General features: G+C 36.5%; 1 long non-coding RNA gene across 1 annotated transcript; it reads right to left on the reverse strand.

The window, feature by feature from the left end:
• Positions 1-7,005: 7,005 nt before the first annotated feature.
• On the reverse strand, positions 7,006-17,921 carry LOC141577474 (uncharacterized). Its single transcript, XR_012506473.1, has 3 exons — positions 17,560-17,921; positions 7,173-7,205; positions 7,006-7,087 (listed from the first exon to the last, which is right to left on the reverse strand). It is a non-coding gene; the product is annotated as an uncharacterized LOC141577474 (long non-coding RNA).
• Between the last annotated feature and the right edge of the window lie 594 nt (positions 17,922-18,515).

Raw genomic sequence — 18,515 nt, forward strand, 5'->3', positions numbered from 1 at the left:
TTTTGATGTTTAAAAAAAACATAATAAAATAATTAGTTAAACAAAATTTAACTTTTAGAATAAAGAAACAAAATTTAACCTTAGGATAAGGCAACTCTCAGACAATTTTCCATTTCCTTCCTCTTGACATTATTTTTCAAAAGTCAATTCTTTTTCAAATCTCCAAAAGCAATAAAACATCTTAAGAAGGGTCTAAGTACCCCTTTCAAAGCTCATTTTATGGAGTTTATATCGACATTATAAACTTACTGCATTGTGGGAAAATAAGGCAACATCAAGTCTGGCACTACATGTACAATTTGTTAAGTCAAATATCAGGTAGAGAGTTAGATGAAGTCAAAACACAGGGCTTGCTGAAAATTCCACCATTAGGAGAAGAAAATAACTCAACTGGAGTCAATTCTTGATGGAAGATTCCAAAACTAAATAAACTTTCCTGATAAGAAATAGAGAACTATTCTACCTGGAAGGTAACTTCAGGATCGAGTCTCTACCAACACAGCATCTAAAATCTAATTACCACTCTCCAGAAAAAAATGAAAAAAAAAAATAAAGTCGTCCCAGTGGGATGACTAGTCCTGTTGTTCATCACCACCTGGTGCCTAACACAGTGATCCCAAGTGGGCATATTGCCCCTGCACTAGCATAAGGCTCATACCTCCTACAGGTCAAGGCAGTAGGCTTATTGATTTGGTGCTACACACAGCTTCGGGCCCAGTGATACAGCAGAGTTCTTTCACATTAGATAAAAAACAAGGCTGCACTCTCCACCACACATATAACTTTTTGCGTGATTTTTGGAATGAGGGCATCCCTGTCTGCAATTTGTGCATATTACTTTATTTAAATTTTAAAGGAAATTCTAGCTTGAAGTGACTTCTTGGAGATGGTATATCTGGAATCAGAAACAGGCCTTCTTCAAGGGAAAACTGAGGAAAAATAAAAGGGTAGTTAGAGCTCTCTGACCAAGTACTTTGCCAATTTCAGGGCACTAAGTGCAGCTGAGTTGTGGGTTAATTAAATGCGAACACCTCATGGCTTATGAGAAAGTGCATGAAGCTCTATACAGTGAAGCAATTATATGAAGCGGCCGAGAACAAAGCCCAGATCTGGGCTCTGTGTGGTGGAGTCATTTCTTGCAGGTCATCTCCATTCTACTATGGAGCCCATTGAGTGAGGTTTTATTTTCGTTATGTAGTTTTCAGCTATAGAATTCCATTTCTTTCTTTTTTATAAATTCTGCTTATTTGCTGATATTTTTCTATTTTCTCATTTGTTGCAAGGGAATTTTTAACTGATTTCTGAACCATTTTTATGATGGCTACTTCAAAATCCACATAATCCTGACATCTGATTCATCTTGATGTTGGTGTCTGTTGATTATCTTCTCTCATTCAAGTTGTACTTAGTTTCCTGGAGATTTTGGATGTTATACTGTGAGATTCTGGATACACGAGAAACTAAAATACATATGTACAAAAATAACTTGCACAAAGGTTTATAATAGCTTTATTCATAATAGTCAAAAAGTGAAAATCACAAGATGTTTCTTATTAGGCGAAGGATAATCAAACTTCATATATTCATTAACTGGAAAATAATTAGCAATAAATATAAGTGAATTAGATACACCCTACCACACAGATGCATCTCAAAAATATTATGGTGAATGAAAAGGTACATAAGAGTACATACTGTACGATTTCATTTACTTAAAGTTCAAGAACAAGATAAACTAACATATGGTAATAGAAATCAGAGGCATAGTTGACTATGGGAATGAGAATTGACTAAAATGGGCACAAGAGATCTTTCTGGAATGATGACAATGGCCTAATTTTGATGGAGATGCTGATTGCTTAGGTATACAGATTTGTCAAAACTCATTGATTTGCACATCTAACTTTTTTTTTTGTTTATTTTTTTGCACATCTAACTTTTTAAAAGACCTTATGTAAAAGAATACTTTGTAATACATGGAAACATTCTATCAGGCATAAATCCCTCCTTTCTTTGCATAATTTTTTTATGGCATCAATATCAGAAAGCTGACAACAAGCAAGCAAAGGAGAACATAATGCTATCTCAGTCTGCGACTCCCTGCCACTACCTCCTGTTTGCACCTACCTCTGGATTTTTCCGTATCATCTTTAATAGTATTGCTGAGGTCACAGTGGTTGCATTATGTAGTCAAGAGCAATGCAGATTCATTTTGATGGTTAAGCTAAAAATTCAGTGTAACACATGAGTGATATTAGATGGATACAAATAGGCAACTAAAGGCAACAGGCCAAACTACAGTCTTTTGTAAAATGTCTAGATAGTACTGAGTAGAAAATGGTACTCACATGTATAAAGGAAGACTATGTCAACAAAATTACAAAAAAGAATATGGTTCATTTCACCTGACTTCTACCAAACTGCTATCTTTTCCTGCCCGGGTGAACAATGCCAGTCAGTAGTATAACAAGAAGCATATCAGGTGTTGCTGTATCTGTCAGCCCACCTCAAAAATCCTTTACCTATTCCAGACTGATTGTAACTCGAGTCTATGACCCAGTCTTCATCATCTAAGGTGGAGGTCAAAAGGTAGATTTTGGACTCTCTACCTATTCACACAGTAGCTTGTGCTCTTGGCTGTTAACCTCAAACATTACCGTTTATTGTTAATCATACCCAATTCCAAGAAACAAATTGCCTTCCTACAGAGGGAAAATAAAACATTTAAAGTGAAAACATGGGCAACTTTCCACAATGCAATTGCAATAGTCATTTATAGTGATAAATCCTATGTAAAGCCAGTCACTATGATAAATCCAGGTCTTGGAGATACTATTGCTGTCATAATCACAAAATTAAGAGGTAAAAGGTATATTGAGTTATCTGAAGAAAATCACCTTTGGGTGAATAACAACAGCTGTTCACACCCCTGTGCTGCTAAATTCTTTCAGCCATAGCTCACCAGTCTTTAGATGAACATACTTTTTGTTTTGATGATTATTTTTTCAACAAGGCTGAAAATTTACATTATTTTCAGGATCAGGCACGCAAATGGCCAGAAATGGTAAAGCTTATATTGCAGAGCAAGCCAAGAAATATTTCACTAAACTTAAAATAGAGCACTAAAGAAGAGAGATAAGGAAACAGACCTAGACTTTGATCCTCATGCTGACTCTGTAAAGAGTGCAAGGAAACAGTGTATCCTGATCATCCCAGTAAGCACATTTTGCTTAAATTCTGTGGACACCCCAGGCCTGCTCAACATGTTACCCGTCCTCATGCAAAGAATATTTTGTGGGCCCTGGACTTACACCAGATTTACTATATTGATAATGTATCATTTGTTATAGAAAACTTCACCAGAATTGAGCAGTTATTTGGAGATTGGGTGAATTTGATAATAGCAAATCTCTTTGATCTGAAGCTAGTACACATCCCAGTGATAGTTCTGGTTCCTCTGGATGGGGAGCTCAGTCCTAGATACCAAGAAATAGATACTGAAATAATGGTAGAATTGTTTACTGTTGGAGTTTTAGCACCCTCAGTGCTGTCACTTTATGACAAAATCATCAGGGAGGGCCACTGCAATCTTAAATGGTAGGAAGGCAGATTGGTGTTAAAGAGGAAAAGTGTTTATTCTGCATAGCTGGCTCGGAAAAAGAAAAAAATGTTTTCCCTATCATCTACGATTCCTGCAAAAAAAAAAAAAAAAAAACCACACTTATTTTCTAATACACTTACTACTTTTTGTATAAAATTGCTAATGGCAGAACTTGAAACTTAAGTACATATATATAATATATATAAACATAGATAAGCAAGCAAACAAACAAGTAAATAACTAAATAAATGCAGTTTGTATTTGGAAGACTTTTTCTGAATGTCACTTATAAGGATGATGTCCCTGATTTCACTAGTGTTTCAGAAAAAGAATATGTTTGAGGCCATCCCTAGAAAGTACACTGACACTGACATGATCAATGTTAGCATGTCTGTATTGGATCTTTACCTAACTAACACGTACAAAATGAGGAAGACCATATCTAATGATGCCTTCTAGTCACCACATCATATCATCTTGATTTCTTAGTGTAACTCTCATTATCTGTTTTTCTCATGTTATGTATTACCTGCCATTTACAATAGACACAGACACTTGTATTTTTCACTATGATACCATACTTAAAAGGTTACTGGCGCATAAACACTCATTAAACATTTGTGAAGGGAAAGGGTTGACAATACTCAGTCAGCTCTGGAGAGGAATGGTGTGTGGATGGGTAAGGAGAAAGACACATAGATATCTATATTTACGAGATAGAGAGAGCCCTCAGACCCCTATAATTTTGCCTTAATATGGCTTATTTTTGTTATTATAAGTAGCATAACTTGCCCCTCTTCCTCACTAATTGCAGGTTATAAAATCTTTGGACATCTTTAAAGATTTGGGCATCTTTGAAGATTTCTCAGTCCAGAGAGATTGCACTGATAAAGAACATGGATGTCTGTTAAAGTCCCTTGGCTGGATTTATGCAGAAATCTAGTCAAACGGTGTTTGTTGTTTTAGAGTAAATTCTTCTTCCTGAACTCTCTCCCTATTCTGTCATGTACAAGTCTGGTTTTTCTGGAAAAGTAGAATTAAAAATGAATAACTGAACCACAGTAAATTCTGTAAGTTAATGCCACCCTGTGGAATAACTGAGCACAAATAGCTGACCTTCCCTGACAACAGCTTCCCCGTATGGTAATCATGGCTGTAACACTATATTAAAGCTGACTTCAGAAAACCAATTGCTTTTAAGTAGACTGAATATAAGCCTAATAAAAATAATTAAAAATCTTTTTTTCTCTAAAAACATAATGCAACAGTCAGGATTCTCCAGAAAAACAGACCAATATATCAATATATATGTGTGTACATATATACATGTATGTGTATATGTATATATATACACATGCACAGACATATATACATATACAATATATGCATATATTTTTTAAGTGGTCTTTGATCATAATTTTAGTAGTCTAATAATGGCAAGTAAAAGTTTTCCCAAAAGAAATATTTATACCAATACTGACATACAACCTATTTTCAGGAATTGGATCTTAAACACAAGGTAGTTGCTTGTTACTGCAGGGTAGAATGTGATAGGGATACAGCTAGAGTGGCCAGACCAAGCTGAAGCTTGTAAGAACTGAAATGATTAAACTGTTGGATAGAAACAAGGGAGTAAATCTTCTTGATGAACGAGAAAAAACATACCCATTAGCAGTCACTCGTCATTCCTCCCTTCCTCTAGCATCTGGCAACGACTAACCTACTTCTATCTCTGCGGTTTTGTTATCTGTTCATCAGTTCACAAGCATTTGGCTTGTTTCCACTTTTTGGCTATTATCCATAATGCTGCTGTGAACATTCATGCCCAAGTTTTTGTGAGGACATATATTTTCAGTTTTCTTGAGTATATACTGAGGAGTAGAATAGTTGGGTCATATGATAAACCCAAGTTTAACATTTTGGGGAACTGCTAAACTTTTCTCCAAAGTGTTCAAAATATTTCACAGTGTCACCAGCAATATGGAGTTCCAGTTTTGCCATATCTCATCAATACTTGTTATTTTTTTCTTGAGTTTCTAAAAATTTGTAGCCATCCTGGTTGAGTGTGAAATGATCTCTCACTGTGGTTTTGATTTACATTTGTTCCAATGAATAATAATGTTTAGCAACTTTTCAAGTGTTTTTTGGCCATTGTATCTTTTATTTAGAGAAATGTCTGCTGAAATCCTTTGCCCGTTTTTCAATTGGGTTGTCTTATTGTTCAGTTGTATGTGTTATTTGTATTCTTTGAATATTTTTGATGCAAGTCCCTTATCGGATATATAATTGTCAAATATTTTCTTCCAGTTGGTGTGTTATCTTTTCACTTTCTTGAGTGTCCTTTGAAACACAAAGGTTTTAATTGTGATTACAGGTGCATCAATGAAGACACATCTAGAATATGGTTCACTTGTGAGCGGTCATGAGCAACGAAACACCTGATATAAAGCTGGCTACAAAAGGCCTGCTTTCACTCTTCTTCCTTTAATCATTCCAATGTGGCATATTGCATATCTGTACCAACTAGCTTGAAGCAATTTTTAATCCTTTCACCATCTTTTGTCACTGCTATGAAGTCCTTCTAGTAATTGGGAATGCTGTGTGTTTGACACTTTTTATATAGCCAGCTTCTGGAAATCTTATGTTATGAATAAAGACATGTATATATTCTCAGAAATTTCTAAACAACACCTTCATTGACTGGTGCTGGGATCCAAGTATAAGAATTTACTTACCTTGATTCTTCTCAAAAATTCACCAAAAAAAATGAACTATTTACTTCTAGAGGAATAAAAGAGGATACAGGCTCACTCCTAATTATATATAATGTAAAAATTAAGGCATTAGCATTCATCTTAGTATAGTGCTTCCAGAGTTCAACGCAGTGTCTGGCACAGAGTAGTTGTAATATGATTATATATACTTGTTTGTATATACAATAGTAGTGGGAAACTTGGATAGTATGCCTTTGAGAGTTCCCCTGAAAATGCCATTGGGGATATATTGGGTAATACTATAACATTTTAAAATTTATAATTTTGGAAAAATCCCATCAAAGCAAAATGAAAACCTAAGGGTCCAGCAAGAGAGAATTTTCAAAGTATAGTACATCGCACACTGAAAAACTGCATAAATTAATTCTTAACAACTCCATGTTTATTTACTTTAAAATTTATTTATGAAATTTGATGAGACCAATAATAAAAATGCAAAAATACTAGAAATATAATAAGAAAAAAAGTAAGTAATCTTAGAATGATAAGCCTTTTCTCAATATGACATATAAAACTCAGAACTCTTAAATTCAATTACATAAAAATTCAGTAATTTATACAAAATGTAGAATTACCCCATGGAAAAGCCCAACGTAAGCACGTCAAAAACAAAAATGGCAAACTGGGGAAAATATTTGCAAATTTTATTAGAAACAGGGATAATTTTCCTGTCATATAAATAACTTCTTCATATCAACCAGATACAAACAACCTACAAGAAAAAAGACAAATAATGCATTAAGTTTGACGAAGAGAAATGTACAAATGTATTTTGTCAGGGAGGAAAAATAATGTACCTTCTGATCTTCTAGGTTCTTGGCTGTGTTGACCTGAAACAAATGAATTGCCAGATTATTTCTCCAGCAAGAATAGATTTACTTGGAATTGCCAGAGAAATGCAATTTGGTATCTGCAACCATGGTGAGCTACGTGCAAGTCCTCACACGGTAAGGAAAAGAGAACACTTTTGTAAAGGGGAAAAGGAAGTTGGGAGGTCTATGGTAAGCAAAGAGCCCATGGCTTTTCATGGGCTGAGTCTTTGCCAGAAAAGAAGAGGAGTCTTTGTTGTTCCTGTTGGGCTCTATTGTTGTCACAGAGTGTGAAAGCTCCCTCTTCTGGTCTCCCAACTCTATTTGAGGTTTCTATTTATTAATTTTTTTACGTTTTCTCCTTTTGATCAAGATCTTTTTTTATTTTTTTATAACATTACTGATCAAGAGTCAGGTTTTCTAGTTTCAGTGGCTTTTTGTCCCTCGGTGTCAGGGAGGATTTTTCCTAAATGTAGTGTCTCATGTCTCAGGCCAAGTATACAGATTAGAAACCTATTAAGGTCACATGCAAGCAACAAGGAGGGGTAGGAGGGAGAACTCTTGGGCACTTTTTATCTAAACATCCTATGTTACTAAGATTATAGACATTTGGGATTATCTGAAGCATTATGTTATCATCAAGAGTTTGGCAACAAACTTCTAACAGGCCTGGTCTGGATATCTTGGGAATGCTGTCTCATCAGATGTTCACTTCTGGGAAATCTCTACTTTCAGGTCACCAGATGATGTATGGGTCCAGTCAGGGTTTAGTGCTTTATTTAAGCATGTCATGTGAATCCATGGGTTTATTCCTTGGAGTATGGCAGCACAAGGTTTGGTTAACTGTACTTAATAGGGCCCCTTTCAGTGAGGTTTAAGAAACTTCTTCTGGGGGTACCTTTTCCAATAGACAAAATCTTCAGTTGTAAGATGTGATGCTTAAAGTCTTTATTTCCCTAGGGCACACTGTGAAAAGATGATTCTACCAAAACATGGATATTTTTAATAGAAGCAGTTAGACCTTTGCAATATTGGAGTATCTCTCCTTTTTTCAGTTGTGGGTCAACAGAAGCAGGAGCCAAGGTCATTCTGTTACTACCTCAAAGGGTGAGAGTTTACAAGTTCCAAAAGGGGTCTGGGGTTTAGAAGGATGAACTGCAATGCTTTTGGTATTTGGAGGGCCTCTACAAGTTTTGCAAATTGAATCTTAATAATGCATTTAGTGCATTTGACTAAACTAGAGGATTGAGGATGGTAAGCACAATGAAAATGTTACAAAATCAGCCAAACAACACAGACTTGTTGTAGCATCTGGCCAGTAAAAGGGGCTCCACAATCATTATGAAGTTTGAGAGGAGTTCCGAGGTAGAGATAATCTTTTCCTAAAGGACTTTAACCACAGAAGAGGCAACAGTCTGTCTGCAAGGGAAGCCATCAGTCCAGTGTGAAAATATATACACTATGACTAAAACATATTTATATCCAATAGAGAAGAAAGTTGTATGAAATACATTTGCCAGACCTTAAATTGCCTGTTCAGCAGTTTAAAATATCTAGGAGCAGTACAATCAGCCTTCCCTGGATTGTACTTTGGACAAGTAGGACAAGTGAGGTAGGCACTCTTTGTGGTCTTGTTAATGTTTCTCACCAATATCGATAAATGAGTGCTATCATTTTGTCAGTAGACCAATGGTTTAATGAATGTACAGTGGTGAAGTGTGGGAATTTTAGAGTCTACAGTAATGACTGGGTTGTTATTTGGTCTAAACCAGAGTTTTCTCTTTTTATCAAACCAACAACTGTTGAATTTCCAATCTTTTTTTTTTCCTTTTGTGACATTAATTGTTGGGCTTTTCTAGCCAGTTTTTCTAAATTATCATAAGGTGAAATATTCCTTTGGACCATGACAGAGGTTTGGCTGCCATTGGTCCCTTTAAGGGTGGCATTCCTTGAAAAAATAGCAACAAAGATGTTTCCTTTAGCTTCCAGAGGGTCAAGTTTAGAATGCCCTAGAATCTTAATAAAACCTAGAGTGGCCAGTTAAAATTATTGCTTTCAGTAATTCCTGAACATAGGGATCATTCTTAATTTTATTTCCCCTGGATGTAAGAAAGCCACATTGCTTCCGCAACATTCCAAAAATCATGAGCTATTCTGAAAGCACATCTATCAGTATAAATATTTGCAAACCCTTGTAAGAGTGTATAATTCAGCCTGTTGGGCTGAAGTAGCTGTAGGTAAAGTTATTACCTCAACAACATCAAAAGAACTTGTAATTACATACCCAGCATAATATTTGTCATTGTCCTCTTTTAATTAAGACCTATCAGTAAATAATGAGACATCAGCCTTACCTAGTGGAATTTCCTATAGATCATCACAAAGAGTCAGGTGTTTGTCAGTGTTAAGCAATCATGAGGTACTTTGTAGGTGATGGAGGGGAAAAGTGTAGCAAGGTTAAGGCAGTGAACAAAAGGACTTCAGAGGATGTGAGGCAGCTGGCTGAGAAATATTGAGTGCAATGAGAAATCAAGAGAGCTTCCACTGCATGAGGTAAAAAATGGTTAAAGGGGATCCCACAACAATTTCTGTGACCCTTAACCGAAAGGGCACTGGCCATAATGGCTCTCAGACATGAGGTGGGGGGATTCCATGCCCCAGGGTCCAGTTCATGGTTGTCTGTGTGTTTTTGGCTAAGGACCCCAAGGGCATTTCCCTCCTTTTCATATACAAAAAGTAAAAAAGGAATCTGATAATTGGGATGCCCAAGGGCAGATGGGTTCATCAAAAATCTTTTTTAAGGCCTTGAAGGCTATCTTCTTGGATTCTCCCCATAAAATTGGGGTTGTTATTGTTGAGTAAAGCATATAGAGGTTTGACCATAAGAGAGAAATTTGGAATCCAATTTTGACAATAACCAGCTAGCCTGAGAAAACTTTGCAGTTGGTACTTAGTTTTGGACTTGAGGAAACTTAGGACACTGTGAAGTCTGTCTGGACCTAGGTGTATCCCTTGTTCTGATATCAGATGCCCTAAATATCAAACCTGGGTTTGGGCAAACTGCAGTTTTTTTCTTTGGTGACCTTATGTCCCTTTAAGGCTAAAAGCTTGAGCAAGTAGATGCTGTTTTCCTGTGAGGAGGCTTGATTGAGAAGGAGAGCAAAAAAGAAAATTATCTACGTATTGCAACAAAGTAGAAACCCTAAGGAACTTTTTGTTAGCTAGATTAACCTTCAGGATTTGTGAAAAAGAAGGACTTTCTGTATAACCCTGAGGCATTACTGTCCAGGTAAATTGTTTACTTCCAAGGGAAGGCAAAGGGGTACTGGCTAGCCTCATCAACTGGAATGCTGACTAATATGCTGCATTAATCAATTACAATAAAGGATTTACTTCCAGTGAGAATGGATGTTAGTAACATGTGAGGGTTAGGAACAATAGAATGTCAAAGGATAATAACATTGTGTACTGCTTGGAAGTCCTGGACAAACCTCCACCATCAGCCATTAGGTTTTCTCACTGCTAAAGTGGGAGTGTTATGGGGGCAGGTAAAATGAATAATGAGACCTTGAGCATCGTAGTGTTCTGTTATGGGCTTTATGCCTTGAAGGGCTTCCTTACTTATAGGCTATTGATTAATTCTGGGAGGAGGTTTCGAGTGGTCTGTTTAAATCTTGATGGGAGGTACCCTGTGAATTTTGCCAACATTAGTTGGAGATTTTGCCCACATGGAAGGTGGTAGCTGATTCACTAGGAACAAATGATCAATATTTCCGGAATCTGCTCTAATACCATCAGAGATGAAACAAATAAAAGGTGTCAAAGGGTCATTTGATTCACTTGATGGGCTACTTTAATGACTGTTGTCAATTCCTAGAACTATATCCCTCTTTATAAGAACTTCCAGCATGATATTTCTCTAAGAAATCCCAGCCTAATAAATGGATGGGACAGAGGAACTAAGGAGAAAAGGTTGGGTACCTCTCGAAGGCAGGGGGTATTTTATAGTAGCAAGGTTGAGCACCAAGAGCGTGGCTCCATTGTCAATTAGGAAAAGATTCATCCTCCATGTGGAGAAATGTCTCTCCATGCCAAGTAAGAGGGATGATTGAGAAGAATCCATGTAGGTCCTCGGAGCCTTGTGATTGAGAATTGGGAGGATCCTGGAAAGGCTGATTAGAGGGCAGAAGTTTCTTAAAAAGCTCAGATTTGTAACACTCTCTTTTCCAATGTTCTAGTTCTTTGCAATAATAGCAGAAACTAGGGGGATTTTAGTTTCATTTAGAAGTCTTCGTTTTCTGGAGTTTAAGATTTAAAATGTTGGTGGTCTTCCTTTGAAGTGACTCATCTAGAGTGTGAGAGAGCGGGTTTGCCAGATTGACTAAATCTGGAGCGGACATAGTTTCCCATTCCATCCTGGTGTTTTTTACTAGAAGGGGAAAGTTTAATTTCATTAATAAACACAGAGTTACAAGTTACCCAGGTGGACACCACACTTACATCAATGGGCAGATCATCCAGACAGAAAATCAATAAGAAAATACAGGCCTTAAAGGACACACTAGACCAGATGGACTTAATTGGTATTTATAGAGTGGTCCACCAAAAAGCAGCAGAATACACAGTCTTCTCAAGTGCACATGGAACATTCTCCAGGATAGATCATGTGCTGGCCCACAAAGCAAGCCTTGGTAAATTTAAGAAAATTGAAATCATATCAAGCATCTTTTCTGACCACAATGCCATGAGATTAGAAATCAACTACAAGAAAAAAAACTGAAAAAACCACAAACATGCAGAGGCTAAATTATATACTACTAAACAACCAAGGGATCACTGAAGAAATCTAAAAGGAAATCAGAAAATACTTAGAAACAAATAAAAATGAAAACATGACAATCCAAAACCTATAGGACACAGCAAAAGCAGTTCTAAGAGGGAAGTTTATAAATATGTAAGCTTTCCTCAGGAAACAAGAAAAATCTCAAATAAACAACCTAACCTTATACCTAAAGCAATTAGAGTAAGAACAAACAAACCCAAAGTTAGTAAAAGGAAAGAAATCATAAAGATTAGAGTAGATGTAAATGAAATAGAGACTTTAAAAAAATAGAAAAGACAAATGAGAAAAAAAGCTGGTTCTTTGAAAAGATAAACAAAATTGATAAACCTTTAGCTAGACTCATCAAGGAAAAAAAGGGAGAGGGCCCAAATTAATAAAATCAGAAATGAAAAAGGAGAAGTTACAACTGACACCACAGAAATACAAGGGATCATAAGAGTCTACTATGAACAACTATATGCCAACAAAAAGGACAATCTAGAAGAAATGGACAATTCTCTTAGAAAGGTACAGTTTGCCAAGACTGAACCAGGAAGAAACAGAAAATATGAACAGACCAATTACCAGTACTGAAATCAAATCAGTAATTAAAAAACTCCCAGCAAACAAAAGTCCAGGAACAGATGGCTTCACAGGTGAATTCTACCAAACATTTAGAGAAGAGTTAACATTTATCCTAAAACTATTCTAAAAAATTGCATAGGAAGGAACACTAAGAACTCGTTCTATGAGGCCACCATCACTCTGGTACCAAAACAGACAATGACAAAAAAAGAAAATTACAGACCAATATCTCTCATGAATATAGGTGCAAAAATCCTCAACAAAATACTAGCAAATCAAGTCCAACAATGCATTAAAAGGATCATACACCATGATCAAGTGGGATTCACCCCAGGGATGTAAGGATTTTTCAATATCCACAAATCAATAAATGTGATACATACACCAAATTAGCAAATTGAAGAATGAAAACCATATGATTATCTCGATAGATGCAGAAAAAGCATTTGATAAAATTCAACATCCATTTATGATAAAAACGCTCCAGAAAGTGGGCATAGAGGGAACATGCCACAACATAATAAAGTCCATATATGGCAAACCCACAGTTAACATCATACTCAGTGGTGAAAAGCTGAAAGCATTTCCTCTAATCAGGAACAAGACAAGGATGCCTACTCTCACAACTTTTATTCAATGTCATTTTGGAAGTTCTAGCCACAGCAATCAGAGAAGAAAAAGAAATAAAATGAATCCAAATTGGAAAAAAAAGAAGTAAAACTGTCACTGTTCGCAGATGACATGATACTATACATAGAAAATCCTAAAGACACTACCAGAAAACTACTAGAGCTCATCAATGAATTCGGTAAAGTTGCAGGATACAAAATTAATACACAGAAATAAGTTGCAGAAATAATATACAGAAATGGTTTGTTAAAAGGCATATTTTTTTCTTTCTTTCCCTCAAGCTTTCTACTCTAAAATTTAGTCATGGTTGATAAGATGGTAACAAACACAAATTGCTTTTTTTCTCCTCTGAAAACAACCTTTCAAGTTGCCTCAGATGGAGTTATGAGTTGATGGATGTAAGAAATTGAGAAAGAAGGAGAAAAAAAAAACCTAAAACAAACTCTGATAGCTGACAATTCTTAGCTGGACTGGCAACCAACAGCTACGTTGTAGCATTCCTTTCTGAACATAGACAATTTCATGGAATATCAACATCAGATGCGGTTATTTTGTGATCCTGATGGACCAAGACAAAAACAAGGACACTGTGCAACCACATTCTCCTTTCAAAATTCATATGAGTGACTAACATTTCTTTACCAATGACAACCCTACTTTATTTATCCTACCTCCTAAATTAAAATTATTAATATATTTTTTGTTGTCAGCTTTACTAAACTATAATTTACGAACAATAAAACTCACCAATTTTAAGCATAATTTGATGAGTTCTGAGAAATATTTACAGTCTTGTAGCACCACCACAACCATGAAATAGTAATTTCCATCAAACCAAGAAGTGCCTTCATGCCCCTTTTTAGTCAGTATCTTTTGCCCAACCCCTGGCTCCTGGCAGCTGCCCGTCTTCCTTCTATCACTATAATTTTGCCTATCCTAGAATTTCATATAGATGGAATCATACGTTATATAGTCTTTCTCTCTGGCTTCTTTCACTTAGCAAAATGCTTTTGAGATTCAACCATTTTTGTGCATGTCTCAGTAGTTCATTTCTTTTTATTATTAAGTAGTAGTTCATTGTATGGATGTACCAGTCTTTTTCACTTCATAAAAAAAGGAAAATGATAGATTTTCTCAGGGAATTGGGATAAAAGGACAAAGATATTAAAAAATCCTGTCTGGCTATTCTGAGAGCTAAGCAAATCGATACCTTGTCACACCTGTAACCTATACCCCTTTTGTGAAGATTAATACCCTGTCCATGACATCTGCATTTCTGCCTGCATTAAAATGCACCCTGATCTTGTGCTGTATGCCTATCTTCTGCCACTTATTCAAAAGCATTCTGTATTGACACCCCACTGAACCACTATGGATGCCTCCAAATATAGTTTTTTTCTAAAGATGCAGTTCCATTTGTCAGAAATTCCCTCCCCTCTGCTGTCAATCTATCAAATTCCTTCCTGCTTTTCCTTTACAGCTCAACTGAGGTATCACTTTCCCTGTCATGTCTTGCCCAATCTCTCTAAGTAGAATTAATTACTTCTCTCATAGTATCCCCAAAGCACCATGTATATAACTCCACTATATCATCCATTTATTGACAATTTATAACCAAATTCAAGTAGATCTCTATTATGGAAAAAAGTAGTGGTATTCAACTTTGTTTCCCCAGCTGTAAGTTCCATGGTCAACACCAAAGTAGATAGTCAATAAATGTTTAATGAAAGAAATAACACCAAAAAAATGAATGCATGAAAGTGCCCTCCTGTTGATACACAACCACCATAAATAATGCAAGTACATGAACACAACTCATTGCTCTTAATTGCCTGGAAATCGACCTCTTTGCATCCCACTGATTTTTGGTAGGACAGAGAAATCTGTTAAGGATCTGATAAAGCTCGCTGAATTTTAAGAAAACAACTGCTATCCACTGAAAAGTGCACTTAATTATTCACAGTGCATAGAGGTTCCTGTGACATGACTAGCAGCCCCCTTCAGACGGGAAGGATGCATTCATAATTAAAATGTGACCCAAGATGTCTCCTGCTGCCAGATTTCCTTGAGTAGTTACTGGAGATGAAATTCTAATTATGACATTTGAAGAAATAAAATTCTCTCGGGAAAGCAGCCTCCAAAGACAGACTGTATGTCGACAGCTGTTGTGGAAATTACTTATTTTAACCTTTGCCATAAAAACTGTAAAGCCGATCCAGCTCCTTCTCCGTGGCAGACATTTTGGGAGATGGATTTGTAGGTGTGTTTGGGGGATTAGCCTAAAGCCAAGAGAGCATCATTTTGCAACAGAAGTTCCATTAAAGTTTCTTAGATTTCAGTGAACTTCTGTTCAGGAAGTCCTTTTAAATTCTGATGCGCTGACATTTGAATGTTTCTGTAGCAGATGGCTATCAGCTAAAAGAAGTACACAATATTTTACTCTCACTAGCTGAAAGCAAATTTGAAGGATATGATAGATTTTTTAATTAAAACCTTAGAAGCTTGGGTCATAGATTTCATATATTAAAAATGTGGAAATTCAAACTGACTAGAACTTAGACTCAAGTTTCTAGGTATAATGGTCTTTGCCTTAAAACATGCCAACAAAGTAAGATTCTCCAAGAAACCTATATTCCAGCCATTTAGAACATATTTAAAAATCATTACATTTAATCAAATGCTACTTACTAATTGTCTACATACTAATGGCACAGTAAACTGAGTTGATTTATCCATCAATTATTCTTCTATAAATCTCTATTCAAGGATCTCTTTTTTTCAGTAGCTAGTTAGTCTATGTTGAATATTCTACCTTCTGCAAAAAATTTAAGAGAAGAATTGGTCAGGGTGCCTGACCTACTGGGATTTCACAACCCTGGTGGAAAGATAAAGTGAGTATACACAGAGAATCACATATAGCTAAAACAGAAAAGAAACATTAAAAAAAAAAAATACCTAGCCCAATCTCCGTGTTTACAGATGATGACTTGGGATGAAGATTTTAAGTTCTTTACCCAAAGATACATCTAATTAGTACCAAAGTTTAAGACGTGCTTCTATCAGTTGTTCTTGTAGTGTTGTAATCATTTATATATTCTGTTAGTTCTTCTTTTCTGAATGAACCCTGACTGATACAGAATCCAAGCTTTTATAATAGCACAGCCTGTGCTCCTTCTAAAACTCCTTTTTTTTTTTTTACTGTTTTATTGTGTTTTACCATATTAATAAAAGGCTAGATTTGGATATAATACAGACCTTAAAATTCTCTCTTTCAAAATGACCTTCTCACCAAAAGAGAGAGCAGAGATGCTTTATAAGCCTCTGCCTCACTCAGCTGTGTTATCATCAACCACTAGTAAATAACTCCAGACAAGTTAAAGTGCTAGCTGTTTCAGAGCTTGATGAATAGCTTGATGGGCCCCTTCTCACAGCTGTCATCACTCTGACAGTTTGATTGAATACAACTCTTGTACCATGCCACGGGGAGCTGCCCACAAAGGGCACCCCATGTTTCTGACTGCTTCTGCCCGCATGCTTCCAGGACAACAGTGCAGTAAAATAAACAGTAACCCATGACTCTAAGGGGAAAGTAAACTCTGATCTCCTAGAATTGAATGCAAATCTTCTATAAAAGATTCAGAGATCAAAGCTCATCTCTTCAAATGGCATGCAGATATATTCCTATAGAATTAGATCATGTTCATCCTCTAAAATCTAATCACAGCAAATAGTTGTTGAGTAATGCTTTAATTCATTCCTGTTAAGCAATTAAAAATTTCAAAAGGGGAGTACAGCATTAAACAACAGCTTCCTTTCACTTCAAAAGGTTATCTGTCAGTCTTGCCTCATTTTTCTCTGCATCTGTATCAGGTCTTCATAGCTCAAACTGCTGGTGCCCCTGCTTGCCTGCAGATTCTTTCCTGTTGCAGTTTCTGTGATAATCCTGACATATGCAAGAAGTAGATCAGTACCCTCCATCTCTCACCATCCATTTCCTGCTCTGGTCTGTTGTGGCTTGAGTCTAACACCCACTGAGAGTCAGAATTCAAGGTGCCAGTCAAGGTTGCTGGCTTAACACGCTGCTCTTAGAGATACCTTCATTAGCAATGAAATTTAGGATGAGTGTCTCCACAGATAACCCTTGAGATCTTATTTGTCCTCTAAGTCAAAACTCTCTTCTTTTCCTTTTGTTGCTTTAGTTATAAGGCTAGAGTTCTGCCCTAGCCCTTCCTAATTTCAAGCTAAGTACTTTAAGCTGAATAATTTCCAGCTAAATAGTTCCTAGTACTCTAGTTCCCCTCTCTAGGCCTATATGCTCTGCCTTGCCAAGACACATACCTTTCGAAGATGCTGTTCAATCCAATGGGGTCATGTTGAGAATGGACTCGTGCATATAAACTTCTCAAATTTCAAGTTCCTTGTTATAGCCATTTCTCCCACCAGGACTATAGGTGCTGAATTTATGCCTGAGAATTTTATGACATTTTAGACAGTCATAATGAGCTAACCAATTCCTCTAGTCACTATTCCTATGTTGCTATGCACTCATGCTTTGAATTGTCTCAATCCATGCCTTCATGCCACAACTGAATAATTGAACTACTTTTAAAAGACATGCAGAAGATGGATATATAAGAAATCTACAATTTGAGTTAGGTGTAATCCATACCACAATTTATTTTTTGACTGTCTATGCACAGTGCTAGGATCCTCATCTGACACAGGGGACATCCATATTGCCTATAAATATACGAAGTTTGTATTTCCCAAGCCTAGCAACCTAAAGTGTAAATAGGGGCATCTTAACCAGGACTATTTCCCTGGCTTCACCATCTGCTCTACAGTAATCTAATCTACACTTAAATACTTACCATGTGGTTCAGGAAGTCCCGGGTAATCTTGTTTACTACAACAGCATGTACTGTTTTCCTCCTCTTCTTATCTAGCTCACCATGGTGCTATGCCCTGTCAGTAATGATTCAAAAGGCATGAGCCCTGTTACTGATGTCTGCTGGCATCCACTGATGCCAACAAAATGCCAACAAAAGTTTCAGATGTTTGTCCTGAGGTAGCCAATGACAGAGGTTAAGCGCATGTATGTTGATGATGAAAATGTCACAGCCTGATATGTGCTTGCCCTAGTAGTTCTTATGTCTGCCCATCAATTGGAACACTGTCTCTCTTCTGCAAAGAAATGCTCCTCGCCCAGAACTAAACATGAATTCTGAAAGTTTACTTATTCTTAAAAGCATCCCTATCTTCCCATCCTCCAGTCCCCATCTACACGATTAGCT

Source organism: Camelus bactrianus, chromosome 4 (assembly GCF_048773025.1).
Source record: "Camelus bactrianus isolate YW-2024 breed Bactrian camel chromosome 4, ASM4877302v1, whole genome shotgun sequence".
NCBI lineage: Eukaryota > Metazoa > Chordata > Mammalia > Artiodactyla > Camelidae > Camelus > Camelus bactrianus.